We start from the raw sequence: 20,067 nt of genomic DNA on the forward strand, positions 1-20,067 counted from the left end.
GCTTGCCTCTAAATGCAGTGCCACCTCACACACACACACACACACACACACACACACACACACACACACAATTCTTCATATGAATAATACATTAAGAGCTGTCCTAAAGTCTGGAGAGAACCAGAGACAGAGCGAAAGACTGTGTGTGTGAGAAACTTTCTTAGTGTGTGTGTTGTTATAGTTACTTAGTTTATTAGATGACTGACTCTGACTTTCTGCACAAAGTTACACATACAGTACAGTGCTGCATTTATCTCTGACTGTCTCCCTGCATGTCTCTCTGAAGGCTGTCAGGTCACATATGCCAACCGATGACACTGGGATCTGTGTGTGTATGCCTGTGTGTGGGTGTATGGGGGCTATAACCTCTATGCCAGCTTAAAGTGGGTCCTCCGTTTAGGGTGGTGATGGCCCGATTTGTCTTCCACTTGTCAACTTCAGCTTCCCCAGAGACATCAAGATTCAGAGAGAGAGAGAGAGAGAATAAGGGTTTGAGGCACTGGATGTGTTTGTAACATTGAAACTTTGGCTGCTGTAGCACATTTTGCTGTTTGTAAATTTGAGATGTTAACAGATATCCTTTTTATTTACTTGAGCTGTCGCCGTCTTGTACAGTCTGGCATAAACACATCAGAGAGCTGGAATATCATTATTGTAATGTTATACATTAATATCAAGGTGAATTGTTTTTAACCATCGACAAGGACATTTTTATTTTTTATTTTGATATTTTGTAAGGATTTATTTATTATTATACCAGAGTGAGATGCTTCTGGTTAGGATATGTATATCAGACATCAGTCCTCTTTGCTGATACAATAGAGTTGTAGTAAACTATCATAAGATTCACTTTTTGCATGTTTTAACTCCTCATCTACAAACAACATGTACTTTATAGTACTGCTGACCAGTTTCCAATCGATGCCAGAATTTCAGATTTTTGAACTTGTCTTTTATTACTTTTCAGAGAACCATTAGTTTCCATTACTGTAATTCGTAAAATATAATATGATAAATAAAATCAAACATCATACTCTTGAAAAATACATTCAAACATCTGAAAAACTACCTCTACAACTATGGTTTGCAAGATAGTTTGCAGCAATGTAAATGGGAAGAAAATAGGCTAAACATCACAGGAATGGTCATTCAAAGAAATTCGAGAAAAGGAAAGCTGAAGAACATGCCCAAAAAATGCAAGTAGGGCAACTATTTCTCAGTGTAATGGTTCAAACTGTCTTGTGTAAAGTAATAGCAGAGATTGTCCATATATCACTCTGGTACCAAACAGCCTCTGCTGCCAAGTTCTGTCACCATCTGCTTCTGGTACCAAACACCAGGGGAATTTAATCTTTGTCTCACTTCTGCCCAGCCTTTGAAGCCTGCTGTTATTTAGTATCTGTGTGTATGTGTGTGTCTGTGTGTGTGGTTGATAGAGAGCGAGAGTAATTGTGTTTCCATTGTTTAGGTGTCAACAACTCATGGTGGGCGACTTGTTTGCATATTGTTAATTTCCCCCTCTCACTGTGTACGGCTGTGCATCTCTGCATGTTTCTACCTGACTTTTGTCTATGTCTGTGTGTGTGTGTGTGAGTGTGTGTGTGTCCTGCCAAGTCGAGAGGTTCCCGCACATTGGCACTCGATTTGACAGGCCTGCTGACACTCTAGCATTTAGCTGCGCGCGGGCATGTGCGTGCATGTGAGTGTGCGTGCGGTATGAGTGACAAGGTGTGACACACTAGCATTTGTCTCGTAAATGCCAGAACAGAGAACTGACACCAAAGGGCAGAGAGAGAGAGACGGTGAGAGAGAAAATGTGGGGAAAGGGAGAGATGGAGGAAAATGGGTTTGCTATGTTCTCACATTTAATTGGTTGTTCAGCGGCGTATTTGATATTTTTTTTAAATCCAGAGAAACCTGCACACTGCTAATCTGCCTTTTGAACTGTGACAGACTCACACCTGCCAAGGTGTTTGTGCGGCTATGGCACCTTTCATTTTGGATGTCACAAATCCTTTTTCACTTCACAGTGCAGAAACACTGCGACAAATCTCCATCTTAACAAGTCTTTATTCAGTCCTACAGGAGAGGCCTTATTTTGTAACACAGATGAAAAATTCTGCCGGTGAGATGCCTGTGTTGAGAGATAATTTCAATCAGCGACAAGTGAATGGAGGTAAAGATAACTGTTTATATTAATAGATAATATGTGATAGTAAGTCTTGACAGGACGTTTTTGGCGCTTTGACTCCAGATTTTTTGTAATCAAGGGGCATCTGCCCTGAGCGGCAGCAAGATAAATCCCCCCATGAAGTCCAGACAATGGTGGTAGTCTAGGCTGATGACTCTGCTGAGGCTGATGAAATGATGGAGCTGATGGAGTTTAGGGAGCTGATGAATCTACAAAGACTGGACGGTGATGGGGACATACATAGGCTAACAATGTGGGTGTGTCAATGTGAATGTATATTTGTGAGTTCTAGGACTGAGAAAGAATGTTATAAGTAGCCCTGTTCTACGTTACATAGATATACAAAACCGTAATAATGAGCCTTTAAAATATACATTTTGCAAACGCAAGCATGAAAAAGGTCCATGTTGCAACAATTCAATTGATACTTTTGTCCTGGTGACAAGGCGCAGCTCCCGAATGGAGTTTGAGATTTTACAGGGGGTTTTCTGCGACTAACCAACCAATGAAAAGTTTGTCAACTAACACTCTGCTCATTAACTAACCCTTTAGTCCACTATTAGGGGATAGCCCTAGTACACGATAAGGTGTTTTATCAGAACTGTACTTAGGCAAGGCAAGTTTATTTGTATAGCACATTTTAACAACAAGGTTATTCAAAGTGCTTCACAGTGCTTTATCACATCGATATGAGTCCTACTTGCATAAATATTTTAGATTTAATCTTGTACCAAAAAGTCATGTTGGGCCATGGTAAAATAAGAGCACTGATTTTACAGCTGCCTTCAGAAACGGGCTTAAATACGGTAAATGCTGAAGCAGGTTAAAGTAGCCTTGCTCATATTTGTTTAATAGCCTGTTCCACTGGTTCAAGGATAACATATCAGATAAATGTATAATGCAAAGTGCTGCCGGTCAAGAATTTGCATAAAAACTCTGTGAAATGATGCCCACATGAGTGGTGCCAGGTTGCAGTCTCATGTTATCGAAATGAGCTTTCAACAACCTGCAAACGTCCAAAATATTGTAGTTACCATTCAGTGACCTGGGGATATGTGACTAACATGATGTAGACAAGATCTGGAGTATTTGTTATTATACATATTTTGGTTTAATTGATTTATTTTTTTGCTGAAATGCAGCAGGACCAATAACTAAAACATAGAGAATAATGGAAACATATTGATTCAAAACTGAAATAGTACATCACACTGTGATTTTTGAGAAACATCATTGAATGTGAAGTTGCGGATTGACAGATCTCTCCAAACCTTTGCTCCCTCTCTGAAATCTAAACAAGTTCAAGAGCCTTTTGAACCTTTCTGTTTATGCTCTGTCAGTAAAGCCTGTTTGTGTTGAACTAACTTAGCCAGTGCAGAAGTCATTTAAGGAAGAGTCTCTCAGATCTCAGCCTCAGAGCCAAGATGAGTAAATGTAGTCACTCTGCCCGGCTCCGACTCATTAAAACATATTACTTCTCCTGTCGTGTGGGGACTCAAAGTGAATAAATGCAGTGTCTCACCCTGGGACAGAGTCTTATTAAAATATAATAGCACTTGTGTCATGTAGGGGACCCAGCAGACGCTTCCCATAACACATGTTGAGCTCAGATTATAAGAAAGAAATACTGATTCTACCTTTGTTTGAGTTTGAGAGTTTTATTCTGTTTATAGTTTTAGGTTCCTTGTTATTTTAACGAGTTATGCACAAGCAACTGTTGCATTCAGATGTAAGTGATTCTGGATAAGAGCATCTAAATGCCTAAAATTTAAACATGAAATATACATGGACAGAATACCTGTGGACAGAGCGCATTTTGAAGTATAAAAAGCAAAATATAGCCACATAAGTCATAAGTTAAGGCTAACTGTGTTAATTGTGGTTTGTGTCCGTCTGTCTTATATTTTTCTTTCACTCTCTTGCTCTGCCATACTGTTTATAGTTAGCTGTTATATGGTCGTATACCAGATGGCTAAAGGCTCTTTATATTTGGCTTTAGCAAGTATGACATATTATAGAGTGGTTAATCTTTTCGGTTAAGGACAAGAAAGGTCCTTACAAACTCACTTTAAAGCTCCTGTACTCATACACAAACCAGCGTAGGTTTATTTTCATTGTCTCCTTAATGAATTTTATATCAATTTATATAATTTGCTGGGGAGTTGAGGTCAGTATCACTTCCTTCAAATGTATTGATGCACCTCTTTGTTCTTGTGTTCCACTCCTCTTCACTAGGGACCTCTCCTCTTCTGTGGGGCTTCAAACTTCAGCTGCTTTTTGAGATTGTGATTAAACACAGACACTAAATCTGCACACACACACACACACACACACACATTGCTTATGTGTGTTTTGATGTTTGAGTTTTATCTTCTGGCACATTAATAATATATTTTGAAGGATTATAATTAATTCAGTAGGATTTAAAGTGTCATCAAAAAAGCCTGCTCCCCCTTCTTTTCTGTGTGTGCATGTGTACTGTGTTTTCATCCCATTGTTGAGACAAAAGTGTGCGTGCGTGTGTGTGTGTGTGTGTTTGTGAACGTCAGTGTTTTAGGAAAACATGGGACAAAAATGACAAATTGTTTTTTAAACTCACTTTGACACACTTTAGAAATTTGTTGTGTTTTTATATGTCTAGAGAGCAAAACTGTGTGAGTGAGAGTGCAGCGAGTGTACTGTATGTGAGGTTTGGCGTGTTTGTGTGTGAATGACTGCACAGCTACAGTACAGTGTTACTTTTCTTAAGGGGTCATTCCTAACCCACACAGCCTGTATTAGTACTTTTTCCAGGTATCTTAAGCCCAGGAAACTTCAATGTACTGAAAAGCATTTTAGTTTTCTTTGCAATTAACTTGAAAGGAAACATTTTCCTCCTGGCTGTGAAATGTCAGGTGTACGTAAAAAGCCCCTTTGTCTCCCAGAAGCAATGATAAATCATTATCATTTATCAGTGAGAGTTCTGCATGTTCCTCCTATTTTCTTGCATTCTTCATTCAATTTCCAGATACACAGTGCCCAGACAAATGTGATAGCTATGGATTAAATTTTAGAAAAACACTGCCTTGGTCATTGAGAAAAGTCATAGTTTTCATTTTCACCAATATTTACCCCCCAAAAATCAAATTTTTCAAAGAAAGTTAGTCAATGAAGAATGATTTTCATCCTGATAACACATCCACATGCTTTAAAAAGATGTTTACTTCTGCAAGAGAACACCTCACTTTTAACGTGTGATTGTTTCAGTGTGTGTACGTATGAGTTTGTGTATGAATGAAATTGTTTATTTGTGTGCAAGTGTAAAAAGTGAGTTTGCAAGAGTGAGTTAGTGCAGTGCGTCAGTTTGTGAGAAATGTCTCATACAGTTAAATCCCTCAAACTTTATTTTTCATGAGAGGCCCAAGAGCCATATATACACACACACAAGAAGAAGAAGAAGAAGAAGAAGAGTGGAAAAATCCTTATCTTCAAACACTGTGGCTTCCCCTCCTTGGAGATTCTGGTGGCGCCTGTGCATGTGTGTGTAAGTGCATAAGCTAGTGCATATAATTTCCATGTTAGACAACGAAGTCATTTTGTATATGTGTGTTATTGTGTGTGTGTGTGTGTGCGCGCGTGTTTTCTGATGTGGTTTTGTTCAACAGAAAAACAAGCCTTTAAGTTTTACAGAGAAAATCCTCAAATCCCCAAATGGATTGATAATTACAAACAGGACAAGACTGATATGTGCGCGTTTGTGTGTGTGCGCGCGCGCGTGTGTGTATCACGGGGCTGTAGCTGAACATGTTTTATGAGTTGAAGAAAAAATAATTACAAATTCCTGCCACAGCTCAAAGAGAAGGAGAAAGTCAAAGAAAGAGATACAGATAGTCTGAGACTGACATCGTGAATTGAGCAGTAACAATAGAAACAACCGCAGAGATGGAAAAGACAGGGAATGATAGAGAAACAAAGAAAAAAACACCATAAAATTCCTTTTCTGTGAATAATATTAGATACCTTTTTGCTACAAGATGCCAAGACAGGACGGTTTCATTTAGTTCATTTAGAAACAAAGTTTCTCCACGGTACCAAATGCTCCTGCCTTGGCAATTAAAGCAATTCTTAAGTGGTTTCACTGTTAATATTAGCCAAAAAGCAATTATTTGTATAACCTTTTCTTTTTAGTGCGTGACATAATCTGTTTCCTTTCTCAATTTTGTATACTGGTTTGATTCAATTGTGCGAAACTGCACCACATTCAAAACAGCTTAGGAAATATTGTTGATTTTTGACAGTTGTGCCAAGAAAGCATCTTTTGATGTGAAAATTAAGACGCCACCAGAGAGAGACTGCGGGAGCAGAAAAGAAGAGAGCGAGGGAGAAACAAGAGAAGGAGAGGACGATAGAGAGAGGGAGGGACAGAGAAAGAGGGGGGATGACAGAGAGGATTGTTTAAATGAGACATTTTGATGAATGAGCAGAGTTTTGGGCCACTGGCAGCACAACTAAGCCAGAAAATTATAGACTTCTAAACAACTTCACACATACAGAGAGAGACCTTGAATTCAGCAGAATACAATTGGACAGAAGAGAAGACAACAAAACGGAACACAAGTTTAATAAGAACTGGGAAAGCAATAGAAAAATTAATAATTGACGATTTTTTGTCTTCAGACCTTTCACACCAAGTCCAACATGAATATTCGCGTTCCGTGTATTCCACCAAAACTTCACACTGGAAACATCTGTCCAATACTGTGAAAAGTTACAACATAAATGTGTTTATTATATGTGATACATGGCATTTAACACAAGGCTTAATGGTCAGTTTATAATGGTCATAATACCTCCGGGGCTCAAGGAAAGCCAGTGAACTCATATGCCGACACAGCTTTTTTTTTGGCATTCCTCCTGTCTGTCCACTCTTACTGGATTTTTCCTCCTTCTCCTTAATGAAGGTATACAGGAGGGATTTCCGTCTTTTGTTTGTAATCTTGATTTTGTTTGACAAACACTTTGATGTGGGACCAAATGAATCAATAAATCCATCTTGGTGTGGGAAGAATGATGACATTGACGTCAAAGAAAATCTATTGATTGTGTGAGGAAAAAAACTTATTTAATTGGTTGGGTTGTTTTTATCAGCATCTCACAATGCAGTGCAGTAGTGACGACAACAGCAACAACAACATAACATACAATGGCGGACAGAGACCAAGTTAACTGTGGCGTCAAAACGCTTCAATTTAAGTGTAAATATATGGTTTCACAAGGTGTAATATATTTTTAAAATTAGTTTGGAAAATGGTGAAACATCCCCAAGTGCCGCGGAGGTTCTCAGGTAGTGATTTTATAATTGCACATTAAGCAGTGCGTCCTAAGAGATCCACACTACTGTTGATTCACACAGAAGTATTCAGAATGAAGTACATATATAGAGAATGTAGTGCATAGCATGCAATTTTGGACGCAGCACAAGAGTCTACAGTTAGGTGCTGTATCAACAAAAGTGCTTTTTTCCCAGGTGAAAACTGTTGTTGTTTAGTATTTAATCATAAAGTATTACACACACTTTTACTTGCTAATGAAAAATTAAGGAATTATCAAAAGGTTTATGGTTGACCCCGAGGGGAATGAAAATGTACAAATTTAAGGGCACTCCAACCAAGAGTTGTCAAGACATTTCACTAAAAAAGTAAAAGATGAACCTAATAGGGCGGCGCGGTGATGCAGTTAGGACGGTTGCCTCACATCAAGAAAGTTGTGGGTTCAAAACCTGGTGGGTTCTCTCCGGGTGCTCTGGCTTCCTCCCACCATCCAAAGACATGCAGGCTAGGTTAATTGGTGTCTCTAAAATTGTCCTTAGGTGTGAATGATTGTGTGAGTGGTTGTTTGTCTATGTGTGGCCCTGCGACCTGTCCAGGGTGTACCCCGCCTTTTGTCTGATGTCAGCTGGGATTGGCTCCAGCCCCCCGCGACCCTGTACGCAGGATAAGCGGTTGACGATGGATGGATGGATGGATGAACCTCATGTTGGTGCTAGAGGAAAATCACCAAAGGATTTATCCTCTGGGGACTATAAAAGACATATGAGAAATTAAAATGTATTGCTAATCTATCCCATAGTTATTGAGATATTTCAGTCTGGACCAAAGTGATGGAGTGACCAACACTGCCATCCATAGAACCACTCCACAAGGACAATGCTGTGTGTACGCGCACGTGTGCACGTGCGTGTGTGTGTTTGTTTTATAGGATGGGAACCTCCAAATGTCAGACTTCAGCGTGAGATGATTTGACTTTGGAACATAATTGTAAATATGCCTAAGCAGCGGCACACTAGAAAGATATTTAACAGGGATAACATCCCAGAATTACTGGCATGACATTATTTTGTATGATTCATGTGTTTTTTATTTAGCTCACAAAGATATTCATGATGCTCACTACAAATTGTATAAATAGTTCCTGTCTCAAGACAAATAACGAGTGTAAAGTCTCGTGTCAGGTTCCCCTGAACAGGTAGGTTCAATGTTTTTTTTCTGAAAAGAAAAGGTTTTGTTTGTTATGTGATTTAAAGTAGATGAGATAATGTAAGAAGTCAATTTCATGATTTCTTGCTATTTTAGTGAAATGAAATGTCATTGTTTGTAGGGCTTTTGAGTGGAGACAGTTTTTAGTTTTTAGTTTAATGATAAGTTATTTTCTTGTCTGTCAAGCTTTTCACCACTGCAATGGTATTTTTATAATGAAGAATGAAGAAAAAACTAATTGTTGCGAACAAATCTTTAAAAACATGTATATATGATAAGATGGCCATAAAATACAGATGGAGTAGTGTGCTATAAGTGATTGTGTGTGTTTATATTAAAGAAGTGGAGGATATGCAGTGCAGTACAAAGCCATCACAGTCATCATTTTCTGCTTTTCTGCCACTGGAGGCAGCAATGGCTCACACACTGACACCCCTCCTATTCTTTCTTTCTTTTTCTCTCTCACCCACCCAAACACACACACACATACACACTCATGGACACACACTAAACCATCCATCAAGTGTGTGAAAGATCCTTAAGGCCTTAACATTACTCTTGTTTTCTGTGATAGAGTGCTTGACAACTCTGTCTCTTTCTCTATTTCATTCTCTTGTTCGCTCTCTGTCTTTCTCTCTTTTATTCTCCTGTTCGCGCCTCTCCTTCTCTTAATCTTGCTTTCTCACGTACTCTTACCCTAAATCTCTGTGGTCCCCCGTCTCTTACTCACTCCACACCTCTCCATCGGACTCTCCAACTCTTTCACTGCCTTGCCCACTTAGTCCTTATCTTTTTCTTTTAAATCCTCACTTTAAATCCTCACTGCTTCACAATCATGCACACACACACACATGCAAATGCACATTCACCCTGGAAGGTTGTAGTTATCAGTCATAGTGATTATCATGAACATCAATGAGGGTTTTGAGGAACGATGACATCATTCATCTATACATAACTGCTAATATGGTCTTCATTTGGTATTCTTGAAGTGGGGAGACGGAGACAGACAGAGAAAGAGACTAAAGCTCTATTCGGATGGATTAGTTTCCCAAACGACGTCTGAGATATAATTACTTACAAAGGGCAGCGCAGCTTTCATGTACCCATTCTGATGTGATTAGAATCACTGTAGTTTCCAACCAATATTAACAGAAAACTTGTTAATTTTAAGTTTTTGTCTTGAAGTTAAGGTGAAGATCCAACTGAGGCTTATTGTGTAGTCAATGTCCATCCATCATAATTTATTTATATTTATGTTCATTGTATTATAAGTTCCCAGCAGGCAGTGCAACTGGTAGACAAGCTTTTTGTTTTTATCAGGAAACCCATTTAAGTTGACAAAAGCCTGTTGCATAGCAACTAGTCATGTTTTCTGAGACAACATAAAAAAATAGAGATTAGCCAATGAATCGAGTTGCAGAAATTTAATGGCAACTATTTTGATGATAAAGTAATCATTTAAGTCATTTTTAAGCATAATGACAACATTTCCTGTTCCAGCCTCTAACATATGAGGTTTTGCTCCTTTTACTTTGTCTCATGTGAAATGACATGGCACGTGATGAATTTTAGCCTGCTGGCCATACAAAACAAGAACATCTTGAGCTTTGGGAAATTGTTATGAGCATTTTCACAGTTTTCTTAATGGATTTATGAGAAAACAATAATTTGTTGCAGCCTAAAACTTTGAAAATAGATAATAACAGATAATAATCGTGTATTTTCTAAATTGTTTGTTATATACCATGTTATATCAAATAGGTTTCAGTCCTGATGGCATTAAATGTAGTGCCTTTGAGTTCAACAGTAGGTGGTAATAGTAAGTAATTTGTCCTGTAATTTTTACCAAGAGGGAGCATGAAAAACACAGACATGGCTGATTAATTTCACTGGATGCTTCTGTGATTGATAACATTTCTAAATCTACTCTGAAGAAACTACACAAAGAAAAAGTTACAAAGAAGTTACATATACTGAATCATGCAAGTATGATTTGAAAATGCTAACAGTTGTTTGTTGGTTTTTGTAAATTCAGATTTTGTTCTCTGTTTTAGTGTTGTTTTTTTGAGAGAGAGACATTCTCTAAAGTTATTGATTTGAAAGAGAAGAAGAGGCAACCTACGATGGAGGTGGTAAAAGAAGAATGAGACAAACAGACTAGGGAGGGAGGTTGAGTCAGGAAAATGCGACGGTGTGAAAGAATCAAACAGAAGTTAAACTGGAAAGCAGGAGAAAGAGAGACAGACAGAAGAGGAGGTGTAGGGAGAAAGTAAGGAGAGACAAGAAAAATGGAGTTCTCTCTTACATTGTGATGGATGCTGCAGCAGTGCAACCTGGGATTGATTTGGAGATGGCTGTCTGTCAACAAGCCAACCAGAGAGAGGAAATAGGTAGCGATGGAGTGAAGATTGATTACCATGGTAACAGTCGGTAGTAATGATCAGTAAGTGTTTGGGTAGCGGCACTATTCTCACCCAACATAGGGAAATACAGTATTATCTGCCTGAGCTCACTGTTTGTAACATCTCTGAAGTTTGAGGTATTTTCCTTTGTGACTGGAGAGTTCAGAACAAATCATAGGCATTCTGGGAGAAATAAAATGTTACGACCATCATTCAATATGTCTTAAATTTAGAGGGTCCAGTCTGTAAAAGTGTCATCATTTTGGCAGTCAAGGGCTTTAACTTACTGTACCTGTTAGCCTTTAAAAATGCCTATTATGGATCTGTTATTTGCTGCTGATACTTAAATTTATTTATTTTTTTGTCATTTATCATCTTTGACGCTTTTAATGGTATGGAGCGATTACCAGTTTCCATGGTGCTTTTTAATCCTAACACTGAGTATCCAATGTGTGAACAAAATGCAGAAATCACAAAGAAGTCCACTTAAATTTCAGCCTGCCCTTTAATCTTGTTTTCTTTTTTTTTTAATATCACTTGCTGGACGCTGACCTTGAAGTAGTTCAGCGGCTTTTGATCCTGCTCCTCAGGACTCGGGGGCCCTGCTGGTTTTCATTCGAGTCAATGAATCCAGAAATGAGTCACATGAGGGAGAGGAGGTGAATGCAGTTAACCAGGTTTGATAGAAACCCAACAGTGCTCTGGGCCTGGAGGACCACGACTGAAGGGCCATGAATTAATTCATAAAAAACTGTGTTTTGATACTTTGATCTATTTCACTCTTGTACTCTGACAGGACCTGCAGAGCTGAGTATGAGCAGTACCTGCTAAGAGATTGTCTTTGTCTTCTAGTTTGACCTTAATAGAGTGTTGCATCTTCTTCTTTTGTCTTAATGTACAGGCATTTTATAGACATGCACTGTATGCATGTGATATGTGTTGTAATGCCTGTTGCTAAGAGCCCCAACACACTATTTATACAAAGAATAATTATTAAAAACATTAACAGTGGAAGAAGAAAGAAACAAAGACAAAAAGATGTGTCAATGTCAGTAGTGGAGTACTGTTTATATTTTTAACTAATCAAATGGAAGTGAATGGAGTTCGTCTTCGCTCTGTATCCATTTGTGTGTTTGTATTTAGCTGGGAGCTCTGAGTTACATCTTGTGTAGGGAAAGAGAATTGAAACCATTTAAATTGGAGACAGAATATTGACAATATGTAAACCACACAGAGGAAAACATCTTTTTACGGGAAAGGAGAGCATTAAAAGAGTCAAAATAGATCAACCACACTAGCCTCTCTGTTCTTCGTTTTCCTCTCCGCATTCTGTAAATTTCCTTTTTTCCGGCATTTCTTCCTGTCCTTAAATCTCTGTATTTGTATCTTTTTTGTCTTTTTCTCAGATGACCCCCTAAATCGTTCTCTATCTCTGTGTCTCTCTTTTATGTCTGATGTTATCTGAACCCGTGTCAGACTCTCCTCCCTTTATTTACAGCATGTATGTTAATGAATATGGATTTTCTGCTGCCGATGAGATTTCCCTGTTTAAGTTTTCTAGCTGTTTCAGCACACACAACAAAAAAAATCCTTTGGGTTTGGAGTGACGTTCTGGATGAAAGTGAGTTGAAAATGGGAGGTTGCATAAACACAACTGACAATTTTAGCACCACAACGTATTAAGTATGCATGAAAGTATAAAAAGGCACACATTATGGCACTGTGAAAAATAGCAGCAGTACTGAGACGACCTAAAATATGAGCTGTGAGCATTGTGAAATAAATGGAAATTATGATTCAAAGAAATGAGAGGGACAATATAATATGAAGGAAAATGGGAACTCTATAGAAAAGAGAAATACTAAAAAGCCAGGGAGTATGTTGTGAGATTTTCTCAAAGTGAGGAAATAAATTTTTCCTGCATAAGTAAAGGAAGCTAAGAATATGAAATGCAAGCATCTGACAAAGATCCCTAAATTCTCCATATTTTTCTCATCATCAAGGAGGTCAAAGGTCATTAACACAAGAGCAGCAGAGAAAAAGATAGATGATGGTGGCACAGGGAGGGGAAATATTTACCCTGAATTTCACACACAGTGAAGGGAATCATGTGTCTAGGAATAAAATAACAGCATGTGTATATGTGCGTGGCTGTGCGTGCGTTTAAGAAAGCAAGCTGGCATGCTACCTTGTCTAGTGCTCTAACCCGCCCATCAAGGAGAGCACTGTGGAAAATCCATCTGGATCATACACACACACACACAGCTAATGATGTCACAGACACACACACACACACACTCTGTCTCTCGCTCTTTCTGTGCAGAACCATTTTATTTTTGTTTCTAAATTGGAAGTAAAAGTTACACAGACTAAACTCACTGAACTGAGGTGGAGGGAGGGAAAGATAGGAAAAAGGCACAGAAAGACAGAGATAAAAGAGGAGAAAGAAGAGAAACACATAGACATAAAGGAAGACAGATGACAAAAGAAAATCTTGTGAGTTTCACCTTTGCACACACACACTTAATCAGTCTGTATGTGACCACCCCTATCCCTTTTCCCCTCATACATAAATATCTGTATACTATCTGTGTGTGTGTGTGTGTGTGTGTGTGAGACTGGAGTGCAGGGTGTCTGTGCGTATGGTTGGTGGTGGTGGTGGGGGGTGTTCTGGCACGGAATGGTAGTCATTTCCCTTCTAGACTCAACATCATACAGATACACACACGCACACACGCACGGCAAGCGTTGGAATATCATTACGGTAAGAGCTGCAGTGAGCAGGCCCCTGACACAAGCGGCCCTTTGTTCGATTGCAGACACACACACACTCACACACACACACATAGCAGACCCAGACTCAGGCCTTCCATATCGCCAATATAATTACAGCTATTACATCTGACTCAAATATAACTTTACATCTCGGTCTCTCGCGTCTGTCTGCGTCTTACTCGATCTCCCCTCTTTTTCTGTCTCTCTTTCTTACTCTTGAGTACCCATGTTGGAGCCATGTATAACCATTTGTGTGTGTGTGTGTGTGTGTGTGTGTGTGTGTGTGTGCGTGTGTGTGTGTGGTGGCATAATGCTATATAAACATTACCTCAACTAACGAGCGGTAACTGGTCTGGCCCAAATTTTGTATGTGTGTGTGTGTGCGTGATTTAACTTAATGACATGTACAGTCAGTTTTTTGTTTGGAGGGCCTTTACCGTGAAACGAAGGAAAAAATCTCCATCTTGCTCTCTGTCTTTCTCTCCTCAGTCTTACGTTGTACGAGGGAGGGTGAAGAATGAATAGGTGGACACTACATCAGTTCATTTTCTGCCAAAAAACTCTTACAACTCAAGTTTACTTTTTATTTCTTACTGTTCTTGTAGAGTCCTTGACTTTCTCTTAACATTGTGTTAGCAATGAAACAATTTGTTTATTAGTTGATCAAGAGAAAATTTACCTGCGACGCTTTTCATAATTATTTAAAAGTAATTCATGAAGCAAAAATCCCAAACATGCTGGTTCCAGCATTTCAAAAGTACATTTTTTGTCTTTATGAATTGAATACTTTATTGTTGTGTTTTGGACAAATGTTGCATAAAACAAGCAATTTGAATATGTCACCTTGTGCTCTGAGAAATTTAGCTTTTGTAAAAAACAGCTTTTTTGACTTTTTATGCTCTAAACAATTAATCCATTACCTCCCTATTTGTGTCTGTTTGCATTTTCCATTTTCACTATTGTAGAAAGGTCTTACAGTAAAGAAAAGTGAATCTCAGTATAGTTTAAGTAAAAATTTTTATCAAACTTATGTCGAGATTGAAATTATTTAGAAATACAACTTTTAAGACATTTTAGTTTCACTTTAATATTTAGAAACACTGGTATTTATTAATGTAGTTCAGGGTTTTACAACTCTAAATGGAGGATTGTTTTTAGGTTTATCCGGGCAATGCAAACCTGTAAAAGGTGTCCATTAGTAACTTTATTTAATCAGGTATCTCATTGAGATCAGGCTCTTTTTTAAGAGAGTCCTGTGAACTAAAAACAGTTGCAGTTAGACAACCACATACAAGAAACAGCAATTGTAAATTCTGACAACCAACAGCGACAAATAGAATCATTAAAAGCAAATTACAAGAGTCATATAGTAAAGCTTTAAATTTCCAAAGGGAATAAAATAATCAAGCTAACATTTCCATTTTTAAAGCCTGTGCCACACTGCCTGATTTGAAGCCAGCATGACACCATTAACCACCATTAGTCAGCAGCACAAATAGTCAGCCCACGTTCCCTTCTGCAGGACTGACTGGCAGTGAGGTGGAAGGTTTTATCCAGTAGACCTTACAGGACGGTGAGTGCCTTTGTTTTTAGTAAGGCACGACTTCAACACCAAAGGGCACCTCTGTGGGTCAAGCATGGCGTTAACAGGTTCAGAGTTCAGTCCACACTGTCACCAGGACCATTTAAAGCAGATTGAAAGGACTGAAGACTGAAAAAGACCAATACAAATGTCACAGATGCTGCACAGAGAAGACCAAACAGCAGCTTTAGTAGCAGCAGCAGCAGCAGCTGCAGCTGCAGCCATGTGTTCCCGCCTCCCTGATTGTACTTAAAAAGAAACGTATGTCTTGGCTGCAACCCTCCTAATTCCTTGATATTTAAACATCTCTCAGGCCTTTTCAAAAGCTATTCAGGCATCAAAAGAAGGGGAAGGGATTAAACTGTAGCTGTGTAACAAGCCCAAAGACAAGACTTCACTCATTTTCATTCTTCTGAGACAGTTTGCCAACTAGTAGCCATGACATCTGATGGTTTCTTCCAGACCGCCACACATATGTATGTTGTTACGTCAAAAGTTATTGGCCTGTTGTCTCTAGCATGATTGACAGTTTAAGTTATTCTGTAATCTCTCTCTCTTTCACGTTCTCTCTATACTAAGTAGTTGTTTTCCATGGCTACAAGGCCTGTGAGTTTCTACTGCGCTGAAATCATATGTGATGGCAAACTGACTGTGTGTGTTTATGCTTGTTTGTGATGAATTAGTGGCTTGAGACCTAAAGGTCTTTTTGTAGGAGATGGCTAGGGTTGAGTGTGCGTGGGGGTTGATAATGGAAAACAGTCATCTGCCATTATATATGATGCACCCGCCTACACAATGACACAGGCGTACATTTATGTACAGTATACACATTGTTAATGAATAATGTATTGACATGAATTGTTTGCTAATAGAAAATGCTGAATGCCTCTTCAGTTGTTGATTTCATGGCAGCAGATTGAAAAAGATGTTTGACATCAAATCATAGATGAAGCCATGATTTGGCTCTTTAAGTGTGTGAAAGCCTCTACTGTTCGGCAATAGCTGCGTTGTTTTTGCTTGAAATAGCTTTTTGCCTTGAGCACAGTGTTTGATTGCATTTCTAATGAAAAGTTGGATGTTGCAGGTAATGCGTGCTTACACAGTTTTTGCTGAATTATTCCAAAAAATGTCTTTCCTCAACAATTTAATAATGTCTTTATAGGATTTGTTAATTTGTATTTAATACATAGAGTAATAATGATCACAGAAAGCTGGTTTTGTAAATATTTATCTCCACAGTCAGTCTTCAGTAGTTGTGTAACAATCGTATCTCATTACAGAAATGTTTTTCTTTCATCTTACTGATTATGTTATGTGATTTTGTACTCTAGATAATCTTTTTTTATTGAAGTCCAGTAAATTGTCTCCAGAGTGCTTCAGCTTATGCTGCTCAAAGCTATATATTTTAACAAATTAAGAACATACACAGTCACACACACACACACACACACACACACACACACAGACACACACACCGATTTAATATAGTAAAGTGACTGTGATAAATTATTTTTATAAGCAACAGGTGTGTGTGTGTGTGTGTGTGTGTGTGTGTGTGTGTGTGAGTGTGTCTGTGTGCGTGTGCGTGTGCGTGTGTGTGTGTGTGTGAGTGTGAGTGTGTAGGCGGCGCATGGCTTGTCACTGAATTTACATTAGTAATGTACTGCACACTGACAAATGTAGAAAATACAAAGATTTGTACGAAATGGATGATATTATGGAGAAATAAGTGACTGTATATTAACATTAACCTTCTTCTTCTTTCCCCCTCCTCTTTATTTTTCTCTTTCAATCCCCCCCACAGGCCTATATAAAAAAGGAGGTGGTTTAGTTCTTTGTGTTTTACCAACAGGACCTTGGTATCATTGTGCCACTCAGTTTACTTTCAACTTCAGACTCTGTTCATCAAAGAAGATAAAACAATGAAAGTCAATTTCTTTGCATCTTCTTTTTACCCCTCCCTTTCTTGTCTTTTTCCAATAAATTCTCTCTTCTCTGAGGCTGTCTCTCTCTGTCACTCAACCTTTTATTGCAATGAAAAACATTCATAAGAACCAGTCAAACCTTTCAGATATTCAACCAAACAAAGTACTGGTCAGGCTCTTTTTGAAGCCAAAAAGAACTCTGCGGGTCCCATCACCACCACATTGTGACTACATGTCAGAGATCACCGCTACAGCTAGTTTCTGTGATTACTCTGTTTTGCACATACAGCACACACACACAAATAGCTTTCAATAACACTCATGGATCATTAAAACACTAATCATATAGCCTAGTAAATGGATCAACTTCTCATTAAATCAGCCATAAAGATGCAGTTTGTGACTGTCCTACCTTAAACTGAGAGCTTTTCACTCGCCGGTTCCTGGGCAAAAACATCCAGCATGTTGATCAAACTCCTGGGCTCTCATTAGATCTGATTTAATTGCCACATGAAAAGGAACAGAGACGCCTCTGGGTCGTCTTTGTTGTTAATTTGTTCTACATCCCAACTTGGAGAAACAAGCGCCTTACCCCCGATAATTTATGACTGGCAAGTGTGTACTTTAAAACTCAGTTATTTAGAAAAATAAGTAGCAAATTAGTTTGTTTGCTGAGAAACAGATAGAGTTTCTCAGCAGGTGTCCAACACATGGTATGCATAAACCACACAGCTAGAGGGCCATGGGCAGCAACCCTGTAATAAGTATATATATATAAGTATAAGTATATATAAGTATTTTAATATGATCGATGCAAATGCCTTTGTTTGGGTTGATTTAATTTGGGTTAATTAAAGGAAGAGATTTGTAGTTGTTGTTGAGAGGTTTAGAGAAAACCTTTCAATGAGAAGTGCTGATTAACAATATCATTATAATATCCACTGCATAATGTAAAAATCATGTATATAAATACCTTATGCCACATTGCACCTAATCACACTCCATGCACACCGAATGAGAAAAATTGTAAATCTAACATCTCATATCTCACGTGTTTTATGAGTCTAATTATGCTCAGCAAACGACAGAGCAACAGTCAGGCATAAAAATGAGTGGTGCTCCACTGCTGTATGTGGAGAGAATACCACATTGTGCTCCATCATGCATGTACCTTTACAAACAAATACTGGGTCAAAGCAGGTCATGCCATCTGGCTGGCATTTGCAGCAGCCGACAGTATGTCTAGCAAACAAGTTACATGTTAGCTGTTAGATGGCCTGTACCAAAGCAGTCCAAAGGAGGGCGCTTGCTGTCAAAAGCTGGATCATTTGTTTACCTCTACAAGTCAATCAGTGAACATAGTGTAACTTCTGGGTTTGTGACCAAAACCTTAGTATCACTCCTGGCTTTTCAAACATGTTATTTGTATATCCAAGGGTTTTTGTGGCTGTGGTAAATCTCCAAGTAAGCTAAGCAAAAAGACCTAATTTAGTCTAAAAAAAGAAGACGTTCTTTTAATTCACTGAATTAATAAACTAATCAATGTGGAAAATAGCTGGGTGTTAAAATGCATGGAAGACTTTGCTATGTTTACAATTTGTCAAACTCAGTATGTAGGGCCTGTTAATGTTTTAAAAAATAAAATATTATATATTAAAGGTCCATATACGTTGTGCAGTAAAAGAAATAGCATCAGGATTGTTACTTTGTGTTCACAGCTCCCCTGTTTTTTGCTTTTATAACTTCACGATTCAGTAAATCGAAACAGTAGTGATATTTTCTTTGCATTTGATTGTACATTTTCATTGGTTTTGAGGCTCTGCCTGTAGTTACAACGTGTTGACGCCAACAACAAAATACTGCAGACCCCTTGTAAGATGTTTAGAAAAATATAATTTTGCAAAACATCTGAATGAAATCCTTGAGGAACTAATTTGCAGTCAGATGAACAAAGATATATGATAATGTTTGTTTACTGTGTGTGTGTGTGTGTGTGTGTGTGTGTGCGCATATTTGTGAGTGTGCTTCTCTGCAGGGAGCACTGTTTAACACACACACCATCTGGACTTCTTCAAACATTGCATCAATCTAAGTTCCTGAACATCAGCTTGTGTGGGTGTTTGTGGTTGTGGGTGTGTGTGGGTGTGTGTGTATGTGTGTGTGGTATACACATAGTGTATTATTGCGTGTGCATGTGATTGCTTGCATGGATTTCTGCATACACGTGTGCATGTTCACATCCCTGCACCTTGTATATTTGTATGTGTTGTTATTTGCTGTAAACCACCCTTATTTTCTTTTTTAGACACTTTTCTGTGTGCATGTGTGAGTTATCTTTTTGGATGGTGATGGCGCATAGATAAGATGCTTGCCTTTGGTGTGGGAGACCTGGGTTCAATTCCTACTGTGAGACATCCACCATTGTGTCCCTGAGCAAGACATTTAAACCCCTGGTTGCTCCAGAGGCGTGCGACCTCTGACATGTATAGCAATTGTAAGTCGCTTTGGATAAAAGCGTCAGCTAAATGAATAAATGTAATGTAAATGTAATGGTCACAACCCGTAAACATTACACTAACATTGTCCCTCAAACTGAGTTGCTGGGTCACAGTGTGTGAATCGTCCAGTTGCTGGCTGACTTTTTAAAATTATTTTCTGAATCGAGGCTGCTCTT

At 38.5% G+C, this 20,067-nt stretch overlaps 1 long non-coding RNA gene across 1 annotated transcript; it reads left to right on the top strand.

Moving 5' to 3' along the window:
* The first annotated feature begins 13,436 nt into the window (after positions 1–13,436).
* Positions 13,437–17,467, top strand: LOC123976998. Its single transcript, XR_006826491.1, has 2 exons — positions 13,437–13,607; positions 17,273–17,467. It is a non-coding gene; the product is annotated as an uncharacterized LOC123976998 (long non-coding RNA).
* The last annotated feature ends 2,600 nt before the right edge of the window (positions 17,468–20,067 follow it).

Source organism: Micropterus dolomieu, linkage group LG09 (genome assembly GCF_021292245.1).
Source record: "Micropterus dolomieu isolate WLL.071019.BEF.003 ecotype Adirondacks linkage group LG09, ASM2129224v1, whole genome shotgun sequence".
Classification (NCBI taxonomy): Eukaryota; Metazoa; Chordata; class Actinopteri; order Centrarchiformes; family Centrarchidae; genus Micropterus; species Micropterus dolomieu.